We start from the raw sequence: 20957 nt of genomic DNA on the forward strand, positions 1-20957 counted from the left end.
AGAGGTGTAGAGTAGAGTATAGTGCCTAGAGTGCAGTGGCATAGAGTAGAGTGGTGTAGAGTGCAGAGTTGCAGAGTAGAGTGTCAGTGCAGTGGTGTAGAGTGGTACAGAGAACAGTGGCATAGAGTACAGTGGTGCAGAGTAAAGGGCAGTGCAGTTGATTAGAGTACACTGGTGTAGAGTGCAGTTGCATAGAGTGGCATTGGGCAGAGTAGAGTGGCATAGAATGCAGTGGAATAGAGTATATTGGTGCAAAATGCAGTAGTACAGAGCAGAGTGATGTAGAGTATAGTGGCGGCCAGAGCAGTGTTGCAGAGTGTCAGCTTGCAGTGGTGTAGAGTGCATTGAACTAGAGTGCAATGGTCAGAGTGGTATAGAGTACAGTGGCGTAGAATAGATTGTTTCAGAGTATAGTGCAGTTGCATAGAGTGGAGAGGTGCAGGGTAGAGTGCAGTGGCATCGAATGTAGTGGCATAAAGTAGATTATTTCACAGTAGAGTGAGGTGGCTTAGAGTGGAGAAGTGCAGGTTAGAGTGGAGTTGCATAAAGTGGTATAGAGTGTGATAGCATAGAGTAAAGTAGTGTAGAGTGCCGGGGCATAGAGTGCAGAGGTGCAGAGTAGATTAGAATGATGTACAGTGTATTGATGTAGAGTGCAGGGGCATAGAGTTGAGTGTTACAGAGTAAAGTGCATTAGAATAGAGTGTATTAGCTTAGAGTGCAGTGGCGTACAGTGCAGCGTTGCAGAGTGGCAGAGAGTGGAGTTGTGCGGATTAGATTGGTGTTGCCTAGACTGGAGTGGTATGGCGTGCAGACGAGCAGAGCGCAGTGGTGTAGAGAGGCGTAAAGTGCAGTGGCTTAGAGTAGAGTAGTACAGAGTAGAGTAGAGAGGCATAGTGTGAAGTAGCATAGAGAGCAGTGGCATAATGCGGAGTGGTTCCGAATGGAGAAGAGTGCAGTGGCATGGAGTGGCGTAAAGTGGAGTGATACAGAGTAGGGTTCAGTGATGTAGAGTGGTGCAGAGCAGAGTGGAGTGGAGCATGCATGGTGTAGTAACACGCTGCCATTACAGACAACACATTTTTTATTGAAATGACCATTACATTTGCACAGATATACAGTTTTTCAAATCAAACTATATTCTGCAGAGACGATGATGTGTGGAAATTGCATCACCTAATGCAATGATTTGTTTTAATCATGTAAAGGTATTTGTTTCCAGCACAGTTCAGAATTAACAAAAACGTGCTTGATTTGTACTTCGAATTCTGATATATTCTGAAGTCTATTTAAATGTTGTAACGTAATAGAAAAAACTCTTTCCTAACCCCAGTATCCAGCAAGATTGTTTCATAAATCCTCTCACTTTGAAGTCAGAGAAAGGAAAGTAAACACTAAGTTCCCACCTAAGACAGAGCCTGACATTTGACTTTGTTCTTTGAATGAACAGCAAATATGATAAGATAAGAACAAGATTTACAGGCCTGTTTACAGAAAGGGAGCACTCAGCAGGATACTGTAAATAAGGTTTTGGCAAGGGAACGGAGGAATTCAAGCTGCATAGCCTAAAACAAATAAAGCCAGCAAATTGAAAGCAACAAATTGTGAGTTACAAACCACAAGGCCAATGGCAAGCAACGGGCAGAATGCATTCACAAGGAAGCACTATGAATTTACTTAAAGTGACAGCTGTGGGATACTTTGTGGGGAAAGTCCAGTATTTTAGTCCATATCTTGCAGAGATTTGGTACATCAATCACCCAGGCAGTATGACAAGAAGACCTGGAGTGGTTTCCATGTTGCAGGATAGGTCTGTACACCCATTCCATCAGTTTGCCACCATTTCCTATGGTACAGAGCTTCTGGCACACCTCTTGTAGGGTTAGTGCTAGGTAGCAGACATGAAATAGGGCATTTCATGATTATTTAAGGTGGTTGTAAGTAAGGAGTTGACCGGGGTGAAGATGGTAGACTGCCACAAGGGTTTGGAAATTTAGTAGCTCACTGTTCAGAAACAAAGTCCCCAATTTTAAGACACCTGCAACATGCCACTGATGGAGTTGCTCTGAGCACAGCCATCCTGTGCGAGTGGGAAGGCTTAGCAAAGGTAGTGCAGGAGCATAGGGTTTCTTCGTGTCAGTGAGTTTACAGGTTCTGGCAAGGCAAGAGAAAGCCATGCATGATAACCCCGGATGGTGATCCATAGAATGGTCAGTAGGAAACGATGAGCAGTGCATTAAGCCTTCCTTAAAAGTCTTTACTGGTAAACCCCATCTCATGCAGGGAGGTGGGCAGAAAGCCAGTGAGCCACCCATTGGACATCTGCAGCTGAATAAAAGCATTCTAAGTCCAGAAGATCTAATCCACCCGCAGTCACAGTTAGCTTTAGAGTGGAAAGAGCTCCAGATGGCGCAGCAGTGACCAAATCAGATGTGTGGCCTGTCTGAAGAAGGAATGAAGGATGAGCAGGGGAAGGTTTGCAAAATAATACTATCATTGTGGTAGCACACCATCTTCGCTAGTGCCACATGGCCTCTACAGAAAGCAGAAGAGAAGACCAAAAAGCAAACTGGGCTTGGAGGGACCGTTCGCTCTGCTGAGATTTTCATCCTGGAAATCAGTGTAAGAATGGTAGATATTAATCATTAGGTGTCGAAAGGTAACTGGTTCCCAGTTCAATCTGAGATCTAATTGTGTATGAAGGTGAAAACAGTGCCATATGTTAAAGAAACACTAATTCAATTTTTTAATTTGTAAATTTTGTTTGTGCAATTTACATCCCAAATATTTTGAAGATTCTATGTGTACTTGACACTTAGGGATAACCCAGATCTCTAGTTTGGCTTTTGCTCAATTTCAAAACCATATAAAGACATGGACTAAGTGGGCAATTGCCTTGCACAACCTTGCAAGGGGTCTGGCCCCTGCTCACCCTTCACAAGCACTAACAGCGAACCATTGCACCAGAAGAGTTTGCCAAAGTGGATGGGTGTTGATTGTTCAACCACTTGACAGTGCCCCTTCTGTTTTGCTCCTGTGTGCAGACAACTCCCCAGGTACCCAATACCTTCAAATAGTCTTGGTGGACCCATCTTGTCTGATTTTAGGAATTGTCCCACCTTGTTCTTCTCTTCTTTATTCATCCAGTTGTTAGCAACAACCCTTTGAATTACTTGCTGTGGATCTCCCATTTGATCTCGATTTCATCCTACTCTTTTATTATCTTTGATTGGTAGTCCGGGCTCCCATTTCTGAGATAAATGTAGAGTCCCAAACATACACTCTAGTGCAGTGAGACTACAGACTATTTATGGGTACATCACATCCTGTCATTAGGTGTGAAACTGTCACCCACACCATCTGCCCTGCCTCTTTAAAAAAAAATTGGTTGAAAGTCCATGGGCAGTTGGGGTAAGACAGATGTTTTTGTTCAATTTGTTTAAACTAGCATAAGGTTAATTACCTTAATGTTTCCCAAACTGTTTGCCAGGGGTTTTGAAATGTTCAGAAACATAATCAAAATGTTGCTGTTACTTTCTCTTCAGGAAAGATCGGGTAGATTTGGGTAGGGGTGATGGCCTTGCGTAAAGGGCATTAATTTACTACTGAACAAGGACATAATGTGACACCTGAATTTAGCACACCAGGAGGCAATCACAAAAGGTCCACAGTGAATTAATAGTGCTATGTTAAAAAAGAGTAAATAAATGCACTGACAACATAGTGAGGCATGGCCTCTCTTGCGTGTGTCTGTAAAACTGACGTTTGTTCTTGAATTTTTGTCCTGAATTTTGACCCTTTGTCCTGAATTTTTGTCCTGAATTTTGACCCTTTGTCCTGAATATTTTACAGTCCTGTCCAGAATTTGCCTCAGTGCCAGGTGGTCACCCTACTCTGCTCTCCTCCACTCAACTCTACTACACTCCACACCATTAACTTTTAGCCATGCTGAACAACAGCCACACTGATGTACAACATGGCAAAAACACATTGTCAAAGCCAATAGCCCTTGTATAGGCGAGACCCCTATTGGCTTTGGCAATGTTTGTTGGAGCTGTGGTATCTTAGGTGGCGGTCAAGGCTGCCTCCCGCTCCCTCCTCCAGGTAGCCCAGCGAGGAAGGTGCGGCCCCTTTAAGGGCTGGTGCTTCAGCTGCCTCTCCCCAGGCACCCAGGCAGAAAAACCTTCAACTCTTCGGTCTGCAGGTCCCTCCGAATCACCGGCGGCGCTCGGAAGGAGGAAGCGTATGGCAGCCTGAGCAGGTAAGGGTACACAGTCTCTGCAGAGCCGGGGCTCCCTCGGGAGCAGCCCGGCGTGAGCTCCCTCGCAAGGGAGCGGACAGGCACCACCTGCGCCGGGGTACTCACCGGCAGCCGGACTCGGGGGAAGAGGAACCTTGGCCCCACGGGCCACCTGTCACAGGGGACAGGACGGGCGTCCCGACCCCCTCCCTGGTGGCTATAGTCTCTTCCCTTATAGCAGCGGTCTCGCGCTCTACCCATGAGGAGAAGCTCTTCCCTCTCCCTGCGGGGCTAGAACCGGTGAGAAAAAGGCAGCTGCTGCCGTACAGCCTCGCGGCCGCTCCCCGGCCCCTCTCACAGACACCCTCCCTGAAATGGAACTTTGGCACTTTCCCCAGCAGTATCATTAGAGTGGGGTACCTGGGTGAGGGGCACCGGGCACGCTGCAGGTGCGAGCGAGCAGCCGAGGACGAAGTGTCAGCTTCCTGCTTGGGCTTGCAGGTGTGTACTCACCCCACCAGGCCCCAACCAAACCGGCGTAAGTACTCAGTTGTAAACAAGTTTTGCATTTTTATCGTGTGTGTGTTCAAGAAATGTAACTCGGATATTTGCAAAGTAGGAAACCGTGTTCTCTCCCGTGCGGAGGAACCTGAATAAACAAAGCAGGCGTTGGAATGTGTATTTCTTCAATAAACGCTGCGTGCTTGCAGTAAACACCTCTCCCATTCAGTGCTTGTTTGTGTTGGACTAACGTCTGAACCGAATATGTCACTGTTTCCTACAAGCTGTTCACGTATTCATAGTTTAGTTGTTACATTTCGTAGAAGTTATTCAGAAAACCAGTAGCTGGTAATTATTCCATATCTGTAGCTATGCGATGACTCTCAAAAGGCTTTAGAGTTGGTTCACGTCTTCATGATAGTTTAAAAACGTCTTATTTATTTTTTGTTTAGTTCTTGAATTCTTCCCCATGTCGTTGGTAGCTGAAAATGATTCTGCTTCGAAACGTTACTGTTTGTTTGCTTCTACATTTGCCTTCTTTGTATAGTTTGTCTATCAATCAATCAATCAATCACTGCATTTGTAAAGCGCGCTACATACCCGCAAGGGTCTCAAGGCGCTGGGGAGGGGGGGTGCTACTGGTCGAAGAGCCAGGTCTTGAGGAGTCTTCTGAAGGCCAGCAGGTCGTGGGTCTGTCGTAGGATGGTGGGGAGAGTGTTCCAGGTCTTGGCGGTGAGGTAGGAGAAGGATCTGCGCCGGCGGTGGTTTTTCGGATGCAGGGGACTGTGGCGAGGGCGAGGTTGGCTGAGCGGAGGCTTCGGGTGGGGGTGTGAAAGCTGAGTCGGTTGTTGAGGTAGGTGGGTCCGGTGTTGTGCAGTGCTTTGTGTGCGTGGATCAGGAGCTTGAAGGTGATCCTTTTGTTGACGGGGAGCCAGTGCAGGCCTCTCAGCTGGAGTGTGATGTGGCTGCGGCGGGGGACATCGAGGATGAGTCGGGCCGAGGCGTTCTGGATGCGTTGGAGTCGTCTCAGGAGCTTGTTTGTAATTCCTGAGTAGAGGGCGTTCCCGTAGTCGAGTCTGTTGGTGATGAGGGCCTGGGTAACGGTTTTTCTCGTGTCGAGGGGGATCCATTTGAAGATCCTGCGGAGCATACGGAGGGTGTTGAAGCAGGACGCGGAGACGGCGTTGACTTGCCTGGTCATGGAGAGAGTGGAGTCGAGGATGACCCCCAGGTTGTGTGCGTGGTCCGTGGGTTCCGGGGCTGTGCCTAGTGACATGGGCCACCAAGAGTCGTCCCAGGCTGATGGGGTGGGTCCGAGAATGAGGACCTCCGTCTTGTCTGAGTTCAGCTTCAGTCTTCTGTCCTTCATCCAGTCGGCTACGGCCTTCATTCCTCAGTGGAGGTTAGCTTTGGCGGTGTGGGGATCTTCGGTGAGGGATATGATCAGCTGGGTGTCGTCGGTGTAGGAGATGATGTTGAGGTTGTGTTGTCGTGCGAGGGGGGCCATGTAGATATTGAACAGTGTCGGGCTGAGGGAGGATCCCTGTGGGACGCTGCAGATGATCTCGGTGGTTTTGGAGCGGAAGGGTGGGAGGCGGACGCTCTGGGTTCTGCCGGAGAGGAAGGATGTGGTCCAGGCTAGGGCCTTCTCTTGGATACCGGCGTCATGGAGGCGTGCTGATAGGGTGCGGTGGCAGACCGTGTCAAAGGCTGCTGATAGGTCCAGGAGGATGAGGGCGGCTGGTTCTCCTTTGTCCATCAGGGTCCGTATGTCGTCAGTGGCGGCGATGAGGGCGGTCTCGGTGCTGTGGTTGCTGCGAAAACCGGATTGGGAAGGGTCCAGGATGTTGTTGACTTCGAGGTAGCGGGTCAGCTGTTTGTTGACAATCTTCTCGGTCACTTTTGCCAGGAAAGGGAGCAGAGAGATGGGCCGGAAGTTCCTAGGGGTCCGCCTTGAGCTTCTCCAGAAGGGCGTTGATCTCGGCGTGCTTCCAGCTTTCTGGGAAGGTTGCTGTCTCGAAGGAACAGTTGATTGTTTTCCGGAGGTGGGGCGCGATGGCTGCGCTGGCTTTGTTGAAGATGTGGTGAGGGCAGGGGTCCGATGGGGATCCGGAGTGGATGGAGTTCATGGTTTTGATGGTGTCTTCGTCGCTGACGCTGGACCAGACGGTCAGGCGACTGGTGTGAGTGGTAGTCGCGGGGGTGGTGGACTCGGTGGTGGGTGCGGGGGGGTCGGGGTTGAAGCTATCGTGGATGTCGGTGATCTTGCGGTGGAAGAAGGTGGCCAGGGAGTCGCACAGGCCTTGAGATGGCGGGATGTCATTGGTGATGGAGCTGGGGTTGGAGAGTTCTTTCACGATGCTGAAGAGCTCTTTGGTGTTGTGTGCGTTGTTGTCTAGGCGGTCCTTGAAGGCGGTCTTCTTGGCGGTCCTGATGAGTTGGTGATGTCTGCGGGTGGCGCTCTTGAGGGCTGTGTGGTTGTCTGGTGTTCGGTCGTGGAGCCATTTCTTCTCCAGCTTCCGACAGGTGTGCTTGGAGATCCGGAGGTCCTCGGTGAACCAGGCGGCTTTCTTGTTGGTGTGGTTAGTTGTAAAGGTCTTGAGAGGGACGAGGGTGTTGGCGCAGTCGTTGATCCACTGTGTGAGGTTGGTCGCGCGGTGTCTGGGTCGGTGGGTGGTCTCAGGGCGAGGGCAGTAGTCAGTTGGTCCTCGGTGACCTTGCCCCAGCAGCGGCGTGGTAGCTGTTGGGTGCGGTGGTGTGTGGTGGGTTTTCTGAAGGTGAAGTGGACGCATCTGTGGTCGGTCCAGTGTGGTTCGGTGGTGTGGTTGAAGGAGACTATAAACTCTCTCAAACGCATGTGCAGGGCGCAGTGCCATGCTTTAGCAGTGGGAGCCCTGCCCTTTAAGCAGAGTACTAACACAATATTGTTTAGCCTCCTAAGGAAGGTATGTTTTGTCGCTCTAGAGTTAACTCGAAGTAGAGAATGATATACAGGTTTAGATCATAGACACACAGCTGAACTACAGACCATTTTCGGAATGTCCGTCTAGAAATAAAGACACAGTTACAATCTGCTAAATTAACATAAAAGCCTTTTTTTTTTAAAACAAATGTGTGCATATTACAGCACGCCTCAGTAACGGGCCAGTCTTCAGAGTCACCCCAGAGGATTGGTTGGTGGGAACAGGAAATTAATGACTGGATTGAGGCAGATTAAACTAACACTTTTATCTCTAGTCAGTGGTTGGACAGGACACTTCCAAAAATGGGCCATTGTTCTTTGTACACATTACCATTTACGTTGTGGTGGAGTTTGCAGAGCTTATTATTAATCAACGAAAGGCTCAGCATCAACATCCTTAGAATATTTAATACCAGTCTTTGTAACTTCAATCCACATGGCTTCTTCTGTTTAAAATCAGACCAGCCCATTAGGGTCCTGATGAGGTAGTAACGCTGTGTCCCCTTCCCCATTTATCCAATTACGTAGCAAACCATTGGAGAGATCCATTGAAAGAGTGAGTCACCTCTGGCACTTGGTGCTGAGAGCACCCTTGTAGGGCAAGTGAGCTAGGTCTGCTGTGCTCATTGGGAATGTGTCCCGAGGGAAGGATGTTTAGAGGAGAGCGCACCTTGTATTGGTTGCTGCAGCGCAAACCGGCCCTTGTTGCATACAAACGATGTAGATGTTCCTCATGGTGAGAGTTCAGATCCTTGCCCACTGAGAAATAGTAGACTTTGATATTTATGGATCACACCTTTTCAGCAAGAGGTCTTCAGTACATTTACACATTACAGCATAATGGGCTGTGTACAGAGTTTACAGTTTAACATACCTTCCTCGATGTATGGAGCACTGTGCTTCATGTCCTAATAGGAATAGGCCTGGGCTTGTACACTCAGAGTAATGATGCTCACCCGGCCTGCAGTCATGCATGCATATGCACATGATCCTGCAGAAGAACTTGGATGGCTCCCTGCTCTTGTTCATCAGATGGGTTAGCTTGGGCTGTTATTCACTTCTGTGTGTTGTACTGTATTGCCTTACTTATAAATGGGCACTAGCAGTTTGCTGCAACATGGTTTTGTCACCTGAATCGGATTGGGTGTATTATTCTATGAATTCGTTTCATGTTGCCACAGTCCTTTAAGCTGCTTCCTACTTGTTGGAATGCTTTTGGATTTCAAAGGTATTTCTGTAAACAATGGTTTTAATTGTACAGTTGAATGGAACAGCATGGTCTTCATCTGACTATATGCCTACACTGCTTGTACTTTTAAGTGTAGATTGTACACCCATTGTTGGATAGTTTTTAGTCCTTGCTTTGTGTATCTAGTTTGAATTTTCCTAAAATACTATTGAGCTTTGTTTTTTGGTTATCAGATTATTAGCGGGCACTGATGTAGATTATCTGGGATTTCTGTTAACCTCTCCCCTTTTCATACTAATGTCAGCTTTTTTGTAACTTTACTGTAGTTTGTGAGGCCATGACTCTTTTTCATCGGCTATATAGAACACCTTTCCTTTCCCACCCTCCCGTTTGCTACACTTTTTTTGTCCAATTTTATTTCCCTTGATGTGTATTGTAGTACATATGTGCACAACAACATTCAGTTCCTAACACTTCTCTCTCTTTTTTTGCCTCATGTTTACTAATTGCCATGATGGGCACTGCAGTTTACTACAAGGTACACAGGTTAAGTCATTAGCACAGGAACTGTGTAATTCTGCTCTGTAGTTGAGTGCAGGGACGTTAACTACCTTGCTGGGCACCGTAGCGTTTATTGGCATTGTCATATGCTCCATTGAAGCACTTTGGCTGAGAGCAATCTAGTGTCCCAGCGCTCGTGGACTCAATCTGAGGTCATCATTAGGGGTGGGCAAAATATTCTGTTCCACCCCTGTACTTGGCAGAATTTTGCCCACTCCGCTTTACTCTTTAATGCAGCGTTCTGGCCAGGTTCCTCCAATTGCTGCGTGGCAGAATTTTCTCCCTCCAGGCTCCAGAATATGCCAGCTGGCGAGAAGGAGCAAGATTTGGCGCCCCCTAGTGTGATTTTTCTAATGCGGGTGGTCACTGGTGTTTGCAGTCAGAAGGCTGCTGTTCAAGTAGTTTTGCAGCTGCTCCAGAGGATTTTCTACTTGCGTGTCAGCAAAATCAACTAAAATGGCCATGTGCTCTTGCGCAACACTTGGTGCTGTTTGCGCTGATTTTTAGCACTGCTCACCCTACTTTCGCTAACTTGCAGCCAAGCTACATCTTTTCAGCCTGTTGACGGAATTCTGCTGAATGTCGCAGAGTTTTTGTGATGCCAGAGAATCCTGCAGAGTGAAACTTCAAGAGTTCCGCCCACCCCTAGTCAACATACATCTACACGCCTTTCTCTTCAGTCGAGTAACAGCTCCTGCTGCTGGAAGACGTTTTTATCAAACCATCTAGTTACGTGCCAGTGCCTGCACTTTGGAAATAGCTTACTCCCTGTTTTAGAAACCTCTAACCCAGTTGGTTAGTTTTTGGACTGAATGACTCTTTGTTTTAATACAACAATTTAACCATTGTGGTTATGTCTCATGGTGGTACTTTCTGACTGCTTTGGACGGGCTATTTATTAGCTCACTTCCTTATATATCGACGGGCACACTCAGACCCTATTACTTAACACGGATCATCGTATGTCTAGTATATCTGTGTTATGTCCCATATTTTATATGTACTTCCCATCCTTTACATTGGCAGAATGTCTTTCTAACTATTACTACCTACTGTTTACAGGATTAAGGGCCAGATGTAGCAAAGTGTTTTCCCCATTCTGTGTCAATGGGAAAATGTGTTCGTACATATGGCCCTAAATCTCTTCCCTAATTTATCAAGACATGAGTGATTTTTACATAGGGCACAAATTCACATATCCCTCACCTGTTGCGAACACACAATCATTTTTACAAAATGTTTTCCGTTTTTGTTTTGTAGGTATATTTGCAGTATTCAATCATTCAGATAACCTGGATATGAACATTTAATTAATTACATAATAATTTTGATGGGTTGCGAACACATTTTTGGTCTAATTGTATTCCTCCCCTATGATGCAGCATCTCCGTTTTAACGTGCGTTGTCTAAATTCTCCTTGTACCGATGATAACCCTTCAATGAGATCGGTTTCAGAACGCCGTCGACACTACCCTGCTGGGAGAGACTTTAACTGAATGACCCCTACTTACAGAAATGCCTTGTTTACTGTTGGACTTTATTTTTAATTTCTTCAGTGTTCTGGAATTTGCCCATGCAGATGGATATTTTCCGCCATCTTGTGTGTTTACTCTGATTTCCCCCTTTCTAGCGCCGCCTGCTCAGTCACTGAGCACTGTGTTTTCACATTGCACTGAGCTCTTATTACACTGGTTTTAATAAACGTGTATGCTACATACAAATACACGTGGTTATAGAAAGCCATGTTGTATGTATTGAATTAGTTGGCCGTGGCCTATTTGATGACTTTGAGCCGTACACTACATTTCTTTTGGTATTCCGTAAATGTTGACTTTTGACCCATAATAATACCTGTTAGGACACTATAGCACATTAATGTTTGAAACCCTTATCGTTTTGTGTCAAAGGGTGGCTGCTGTAGTTTATAGTGCTCTCATTTGTTTACACCTGTCTGTCCACTGCAAAGAGAAGCTGCATGAAACACATTATGGAGCAGCTCTCGTCTGTGTGGCCATTTCCTGGAGCTTAGAATGTAAGCATTGGTGGGGAAAAACTAGACTACGTTGCTTGGAAACTCTTTGTCACTGAGAACGCATCAAACAGAGGCTTGGGTGGGAGTGCCTATTTTGAGACCCTCATACAATGAGCTTCACTTTATGACCAACAAAGAACCAACACACTCCAGGCCTCTTCACGTCTAATGCAGCCACCTCTTTGTTACTATTCCAGGGCTTGCAGCAGCCATCACTTTCAGAATAAATTATGATTATTAACAGCATTACTTCGTTTACTTAATTCACCCATGGAAACCATTCATTAAAAAAAAAAAAAAAAAAAAAAAGGTGCAGAAAATTAGCCTTGTGAACTCCGAAAAAAGAATTTGTAGCAAAGGCCTGCTTTTTTTCAAAGCTATCAATTTAAGGCAGTAGAGTTGAAGTGAATCCGAAATATATAGTGTCAGAACCCCATGCAGAGGGCCAAGGGGATAGCAAGAGCTACTGGACCCAACCCTGGGGGTTGAGGCCTTTTACTCCTGATGTCCTGAGGTCTGACCTACTACTGGGCGAAGTACCCTTTCAGCACTGGACTCTCAATTGAGCATGGGTCAAGCAGTTCAAGGCTTCTCAGGGGAGGTGTGAGGGGGTAAATGTACGGGTGGTGAACACAGGCTCACAACTCAAAATAAACTCAATAGCAGCAATAAATGATTGTCCATTCAAACGCTTTACTTTATGTCTAAAGGACTATGTATTTCAGAACACAAAGTAAAATGTGACATTCACAAACAAAGCACACACTCCCCTGAGTTCAGTGTTTCATACGCGGGTCCCTGAGTCCCACTCCCCTCTCGCTAGCAGTAATGGTTATTCCCCACTCACTATAGGCGACATTCAGGTTAAGTCCCACTAGTTGTCTGAGTCTCTGGACTCCCAGTCCGACTAATTACTAAAGTTAAAAGGGTTCCAACGTTATCTAGCGGGAAAGTTCCCTTGGGGCTGTGCAGCCTGAAAATCAGTCTTACCTGCAGCAGTAGGATCTGAGTTTCCAGAGTCTTTGAGCATGCCCCTTCATGGGCTCTGAAGCTGCAGTGCTGCCTCCGGTAACTCTTTCACATGTAACATGGGAGAGCTGCAGTCGGATATCCTCAAGTGTGGCCACGGTTTTCTTGATGCTCTTTTAGTGCTTGGTCAGTTTCTTGGTGTCCTCCCCACTGTTAGGAGAGGGGTTGTGATCCTCCTGGTGCTCATCCTCAGTCACAGTTTGGGCCCCTTTGCGTCATCACAGTGGCCTGCTTCCTCTGTCAATAGTCTCGACTAGACCATGCTTCTTGCCTACTACGAGTGACCCCCACTAGCATACTGGGCCACTATTCCTCACCTGCGCACAGGCTATTGCCTGATCAGCACAGCAGCAATGTTCATGGCAGCTTTTCCTGGCTTATGGGTTTCCGACTTGGTACCTGCACATGAGTGATGACCAGTTCGGTGCAGCAACGGTCAGTGCTCACTTCACTGCACCCCCTCTTTTGGCATACAGTGATCGCTGACTTTTCCTTTCACTCTGCCAACAATCTTATTGGTGCAGCAGCAGTTTCCTCACACCTCCCTACGTGGATCCACTTTCCAGGATCCCCCCATGGATCTTGATACCGCCATTGCTCTCCTATCACTCACAGGGCACACTGATCTTGGCAGGCAGGCCCTGGTGCTCCAGGCTACAAAGGTAAGTGGTCTTGGATTCCCTGGATGATGTCCCTTCACCCATCTTGGAGACTGACAAGCCTTGACCCCCGGCCCTGCTCACAGGCAGAAGCTCTGCTTGACAGTTGACAATTTTTGGCATCTAAACCTCCCATTTATATAATCCATTTCCAGACGCCAAATGTGATTTGAAGGTCATGGCTTGGGTCTGCTTCCTTTTGAAGTGCCCTGTCCTCTGTTCCTCTTCCTTTAGAAAGCAGTCTGTCACAGCAGAAGTAACTCCAAATCTGATAACCCTGCAACACTGGCCCTGTAATTGGCTAAAGGTTCACACCTGGATGTTAGCCACAGTGATGTGTATCAAAAAGTTACCCCTGTGCCTCAGCCCTACTTTTTACGATTCAGTTAGCCTCATCCTTCATGAGAAGTGCCCAGGCTTCTCTCCAGTGACCTCTCCACAAATCAAAGAGCTGAACTGAAGAGCCTGGCTTTGCCTTCCTCCAGTGTGTCCTACCCAGCTACGGGAATGCAGAAATCCACAAATCTGTCTGGGGGAGATAGATATTTGCATACTTCACTTAACCCCTTCGCTGCCAGGCATTTTCCCCCTCAGGTGGCAGGCCTTTTTTAGGCTAATTGGGGCAGTTCGCGCTTAGGCCCTTATAACTTTTTGTCTACATAGGCTACCCACGCCAAATTTGCGCCCTTTTTCCCCCCAACATTCTAGGGATTCTAGAGGAACCCAGAGTTTGTGGGTTCCCCTGAAGGAGATCAAGAAATTAGCCAAAATATAGCAAAAGTTCGTTTTTTTTTTTCTTTCAAAAAAAGGGAAAAAGGGCTGCAGAAGAAGGCTTGCGGTCAACAAAAGGTTTGAGGTGCTAAAATCACCATCTTCCCAGCTTTCAGGAACAGGCAGACTTGAATCAGAAAACCTAATTTTCAACACACTTTTGGCATTTTACTGGGACATATCTCATTTTTATGATTTTAGTGACAGAAAAGGGTGTGAAACCAATGCTGGATCCATGACAGTTAAACATTTCTGAAAAGTAGACAAAATTCTGAATTCAGCAAGGGGTAATTTGTGTAGATCCTACAAGGGTTTCCCACAGAAAATAACCGCAGAAAAGAAAAAATATTGAAATTGAGGTAAAAAAACAGCAATTTTTCTCCACGTTTCACTCTGTAACTTTTTCCTGCGATGTCAGATTTTTGAAAGCAATATACCTTTACGTCTGCTGGACACTTCTGGTTGCAGGAGCATATAGGGCTTGTAGGTTCATCATGAACCCTAGGTACCCTGAGCCAATAAATGAGCTGTATCTTGCAATGGGTTTTCATTCTATACCGGGTATGCAGCAATTAATTTGGTAAAATTTAAAGAGTGAAAACCAGGTATCAAGAAAACTTTTGTATTTCCAAAATGAGCACAAGATAAGGTTATGAGAAGCAGTGGTTATTTGCACATATCTGAATTCCGGGGTGCCCATACTAGCATGTGAATTACAGGGCATTTCTCAAATAGCCGTCTTTTTTACACACTGTCTTACATTTGGAAGGAATAAATGTAGAAAAAGACAAGGGGCAATAACACTTGTTTTGCTATTTTGTGTTCCCTCAAGTCTTATGATAAAAATGGTACCTCACTTGCGTGGGTAGGTAGGCCTAATGCTTGCGACAGGAAACGCAACTTGGACACATCACATTTTACATTGAAATCTGGCGTGTTTTTTGCAAAGTGCCTAGCTGTAGATTTTGGACTCTCAGCTGGCACCTACGGAAACCTACCAAACCTATGCATTTTTGAAAACTAGACACCTAGGGTAATCAAAGATGAGGTGACTTGTGGGGCTCTCACCAGGTTATGTTACCCAGAATGCTTTGCAAACCTCAAAATTTGACAAAAAAAACACCTTTTCCACTCATTTTGGTGACAGAAAGTTCTGGAGTCTGAGAGGAGCCACACATTTCCTTCCACCCAGCGTTCCCCCAAGTCTTCTGATAAAAAGTGGTACCTCACTTGTGTGGGTAAGCCTAGCGTCCGGGACAGGAAATGCCCCAAAACACAATGTGGACACATCACATTTTCCCAAAGAAAACAGAGCTATTTTTTGCAAAGTGTCTACCTGTGAATTTTGTCCTCTAGCTCAGCCGGCACCTAGGGAAACCTACCAAACCTGTGCATTTTTAAAAACTGGACACCCATGGGAATCCAAGATGGGGTGATTTGTGGGGCTCTCACCAGGTTCTGTTACCCAGAATCCTTTGCAAACCTCAAAATGTGCCTAAAAAACACTTTTTCCTCACATTTCGGTGACAGAAAGTTCTGGAATCTGAGAGGAGCCACAAATTTCCTTCCATCCAGCGTTCCCCCATGTCTCCCGATAAAAATGATACCTCACTTGTGTGGGGGCCCAGGTGCCTGCAACAGAAAAAGGCCAAAAACCTGTACAGATTCAGTGGATAGCACAGCTAGTTGATAAGAACATATTTTTCTTTTATACATCTTTAGGCTGACTCTGCTTTGGGGACCCAAACAAGTGAGGTTTTATTTTACTTGGGCGACTGAGGATAACGCTGGGGAGTAGGACTTTTGTGCCAGAGCGGTGATCCTACAAAGAAAAGTCAGGAAAATATGCTTTTTTAAGCAAATTTTGAAGTTTGCAGAGGAGTCTGGGTAAGAGAATGTTGGGGGATCCACACAAGCCACACCTCCCTGGACTCCCTGGGGTGTCTAGTTTTAAAAAATGTCTGGGTTTGGTAGGTTTCCCTAGATAAATGCCACACCTGGACCAAAAATATAGGTGCCCTATTCCCCCCAAACACAGGTAGTTTGTAATATATCATTTTGATCTGTCTACGTACTTCTGTGATGTTCCAAACACTAAAATTGTGAAAAGAAACGCACTTAGGTTATGTTAAAAAGACCCTTCACCCACCAACAAGTTGGTGGCATGCTTCATCATCTGGGTCTGACCTTAGACACCTAGCGTGTGTCAGGTGTGCTTTGATGCCTGATTACAGCAGAGCAGGTTTTGTCATTTTTACCACATATAATGGTTGGATTTGGCACGAGGGTGAGTGATGGTTCAGTAGATCAAATTTTATTAACAAGAGATTTCACACAGGTGAAATGAACTGTTATTAACTGAAAGACCAAAAAACTGAACCAATGTCTCACAGCTTGTGAGCTGTAAAGCCGCATCAAGGCACCAACCGTTTTACAGTCCATTCACACACCTTTCATACATGACATGCACAAGACCATTCACGGCGCCAGCCACGGGCCCACCACATTACAACACCACTCGCACATTACAACACAAGACCGTGCCACTCAAGGACCCATCACTTTCCTACGCCCACATGCCTGATACAGCAATCACACTAGCTGATGGGAGTGTGTGGACTGACGTTTGGCACTGCCAGCCAAGCACCACCCCACGCACACCATCAGCCAAGCGCCACCCACACACACTACTCTAGGAACTCTTGCCTGTTCCACCACAATAAGGCTTTCTGTCACTGACTCCTGAAATTTAACAAATTTCATCCTTGACTCAGGTGAACAATCCTTGAATACAATAAAAGCATTAAAAGTTGCCAAATGAAGGGCCAACTTTTTATACCACACGTAAGACTCACGAAGAGCAGTGTAAGGTTCCAACCTCTGGTCTACTCTATCAACACCACCCATGTGCTTATTGTAGTCCAAAATGCATGCAGGTTTACGCACTTCGGCAACCTGACCCCAAACAGTCACAGGGGACGTATTCTCATCATGGATGGTAGATAGAATGTACACATCCCTCCTGTCTGAGAATTTCAGAGCTAGAAGCTCATTATTCCACAAGGCACTGCACTGTCCCCTCAAGTTTTTTACAGACAAGCTCCCTTGGATAGCCTTTCCGGTTAGAACGGATTGTGCCACAAGCAACAGTGTCCACTCTGAACAATTCCTTGAGCAACTGCACTCGAGTGTAGAAATTATCTACGTGCAAATGTTGACCTTTTTATTAAACAGTCTTCTACCAAGTTCCCACACAATTTTCTCGCTAACTCCAAAAGTGGGCGGACAACCAGGGGTGTCAATACTGGAATCCCTACCAGAGTAGACCCGGAAATTATACACGTATCCTGTACTACTTTCTGACAGCATATATAATTTAATTCCATACCATGCCCTTTTTACTAGGAATGTACTGCTTAAAAACCAAACACCCCTTGAACAGGACCAAAGTCTCATCCACACTTATCTCTTTGCCTGGAACATACACCTCTGAAAACTGATCTATAAAATGATCAAGGACAGGCCTAATCTTAAAAAGACGGTCACAATCAGGCTGATCTCGTGGCAAGGCTAAACCATTGTCTACAAAATACAGCATACGAAGAAGAAGCAAATAGCGATTACGAGTCATAGTTGTAGGAAATATAGCTGTTGCCATCAAGGGACTAGTAGACCAATAAGAAGCCAGTGAAGGCTTCCTTATCAACCCCATCAAAAAAGTCAAACCCAAAAACTTTTTTATCTCTTCCAGATATGTGGGAACCCACAGAGTAGCTGTAGACTGAGGCTTAAGTCTGGCAGTGTTGTCCCTCAAATATTGCTCTGCATACAAATTAGTCTGCTCAACAATCTCTTCCAAAAATACATCGTCCATAAACAAGTGAGAGAAATTGACAGGCAAAAAGTTTTCCATATTGACTCAACTCTCTGGGAGACCATGAAATGCAGGTAACTGTGGCTGCTCCATGTTTGGGGCAATCCAGGTATCAGGTCTTCTAGTGGGAAACCCTTCAGCCCCAGGCTGCTGCACTCTTGGCACATCAACGTCCTCCTCTAAAAACAAGCCCTTCATCTGCACTGAGAGTGGCTTCCTCATCAGAAGAATCCTCTCAGACAGAAAACTCACTGCCAGAATCTCTCACTTCCTCCTCTGCCTCAGATGCAGAGTCAGTCTCATAACCATGGTCAGAAGACGACTCAAAAAGCATGCCAACAACCTACTGAGTGGTCACTCTGCGGCTAGCCCTGATCCTTTCTAACAACAAATGGATTGCCAACAACAACCAGCACTGTCTAAAATATGTAATAAACAAAGTGTAGCTTTATCACAAAGAGTTATGTACTAAAAAACTATACCACTTACTTGTCTGAAAAAGCTACTCACCAGCAACTACTCTGCACAGACACGGCAATCACCAATGATATCCCACTAAAAAGAAAAAAGAAAATTAGACATATGACAACACCAATATCATTGTGTACAAATCTAAGGACAATTTCACACACAATCCTGCATTTAGTACACCACCTACAAACATGTCATTCATGCATGTCAACAATACTCCTTTGGAGTAAATTGCTTTTACTTACCTAAAACATGCGACTATGCAAACCACAGGACAACTACTGCCAAAACTGCAAGGATCCACAGCAAAGTAAGCAAAAGCTTTGAACTAGAACAAAAAGAAGAAATAAACTTTTATAATTACAAATACTTCACTAGTTGACAACCACCCCGCCACCAAGAACTTAGAAATTGTCCCTGGTGCTTAAGTGGCTTCTGCCCCCCTTGCGGGCAGATGAGCCTAAAAAAATAGGCCGATCTGCCCCCATGGGGGACAGAAATGGCCACCAGTAATGTGCCCCTCCACCCCCTTTGGGGGCGACCCTTGCCAAAGGTGCCGCCCTCCCACACAAAACACACACACACAGGATCCCTGGTGCCCAAGTGGATTCTGCCCCTCCTGGGGGCAGAAGGGCATAAAAACAAATAGGCCGATCTGCCCCCAAGGGGGGCAGAAATGGCAAACAGCTCTGTGCCCCATTTAGGGGGCGACTCTTGCCAAAGGAAAGGTTGCAGACCAAAGGATGGGTGGCCTTGATGTAGAGTGTCGGGTCACAGATTATGCACTGGCTGTTTGCAACCTGTCTCCTTATTTTTATGATGTCACCTACGTACTAATAGATTGCTTCGCAAAAGTAGCAGTAGGTTTAATGAATATTATTTAGCCAAGTCACTATTTGTGACACCCTCCTCTCAAAAAAAAAAAACGCACACACAGGGACGTTGGTTTGTAAAATAGTTAGCCACTTATCCTGTATTTGCATTCCCAAACTGAAAACGTTTAACGCAGGCTGTGTTCCTTAAAGGACCCAGTGCAATTTTGTTTTTATTAATATTATTTTATTTGTTTAAAAAGCTTCCCATTTGAGAAAACAACGCTGGTGAGCAGGTAGTTGTCTCACACACAACCCCTGAGGCTGCCTACATCATTCACAAAGGGAAAGGTGTTCCATAGGGATACCTTGCAAGCCACTGATGCAAAAAGTACAGACTCACGATTATTAAGGAATACCTCTCACACTCCTTCCTAATTGTGATTGGGTATCGGTCAGTAATTCTTTTTTGTGAGTCGTGAACGTATTTCTAACTCCAACAGTGTGTTTTATTCAGTCAAAAAGCCATTTTGTGGTCATGTATCTGAATTTGCATATGGCAGGGTTTGTAGCCACAAACTGGTTTTGTTATACATCAAGCCCCAAATCCGGAACTACAAGCAGAAGGAATGTCTTCAGACTCAAATGATTTATAACGTCCTACTCTTCATCCTGTTGCACCTCACAGCCAAGAAATAAAAACACCCCATGCCATGATCACACAGTTCAAGCTGTCATGCATCTAGGATAACATGCCTTTGGGTCCATACAGTGAGAGACCAGAAACAAAGTTGGCTTCTCATAACTATCTGTGTGCGAGGCTCTATGGCAAGTCACCTGTGTATTCAATCCCTATGTGCTCTACTTACCTTTGCATGCATATGAGGTGGTACAACAACACTGGATAGACTTCTGTGGTATTAGTGTAATTAGTGATGCATGCATTGCCATCAAGAAGCTGCACAGGCTTCTTTTTCACCTTCCGCCTCAAAGCATATATCGCCCCAACATTTAGTGGATATGTAATGCTAACCTATGCTACACCACTTAAAATGGTGTAAAAGTTCCTGGCATTGTGCCCCCAGCCTGCATGCTAGTTGTGTTCTCTGCAATGATGTGCAGACACAACTACAGCATCTGTGCCCGCACACACGCACCTTTGTGCGAGGAAAACTGTTTTCTATGTGCATTAACAGCAACACAAGCTTCCTGCAACAGTCATGATGTTGGAACAGAGAGAATGTTGGAACAACCAAGGGGAATGCTCTACTGCTACTCACAGAAATATAACTGAACGGAAACGTGTAACTTCTTACTACAGTGCAGGGAGTAAGGGAGTACAGGCTCCATCCACCAAATGTACACTACACTTCTCCCATGGACTGGCACCTCACTTGGCTTACTGCTGCAGAGATCCAATGGTGGATAGGATTCAGTGACAGACAGGACCTGTCACTATGGTAGATGCCAGAGAGAGATGAGATGTGCTTGAAACCAGTGTGTCATGCACACAAACAGCAATCCAAAAGTGAATGCATGCAGGAAGGGCCTGAAACTCAACCTGTGCTTTCCAGTATAAATGTGTAGGGATAGAATACTCTGCCTACAAGCTGAACACTAAAGCAACCCTTACTATCGCTGCCTAAGGAAGGCTTCTTGGGGGAGGCGGTGTGTACGTACATCTGAGGCCCCTTCATTTGAACCTGTTCAAAATTGGTGTGTCTGCTTTCTAGTTAACAGCTATCTTACAAGTTGTTTTTGTGGGTTTAAATATTGCATTTCTTGCTTAGTACATTGCGAAGTGCCTTTACACTCGTTTTTGCCAAAAGTGTTTACCTCATGGAGGAAGTCTGGTG

General features: G+C 45.8%; 1 protein-coding gene across 4 annotated transcripts in view; it reads left to right on the forward strand.

Annotated features, from left to right (window-relative positions):
• The window catches only part of SYTL4 (synaptotagmin like 4), a 585230-nt gene that overhangs the window by 55138 nt on the left and 509135 nt on the right, over positions 1 to 20957 (forward strand). The window contains exon 1 of one of the 4 annotated variants that reach the window (XM_069212740.1): positions 4048 to 4261. The exons of 1 other annotated variant lie outside the window; for it this stretch is intronic. The gene's annotated coding sequence lies outside the window, so the exon portion shown is untranslated. Of the gene's footprint in view, positions 1 to 4047; positions 4262 to 4301; positions 4779 to 20957 lie in introns of those variants that run through there. 2 more of the 4 variants (XM_069212773.1, XM_069212756.1) reach the window with 2 other exon arrangements.

Source organism: Pleurodeles waltl, chromosome 2_1 (genome assembly GCF_031143425.1).
Source record: "Pleurodeles waltl isolate 20211129_DDA chromosome 2_1, aPleWal1.hap1.20221129, whole genome shotgun sequence".
In the NCBI taxonomy this organism is placed as follows: Eukaryota; Metazoa; Chordata; class Amphibia; order Caudata; family Salamandridae; genus Pleurodeles; species Pleurodeles waltl.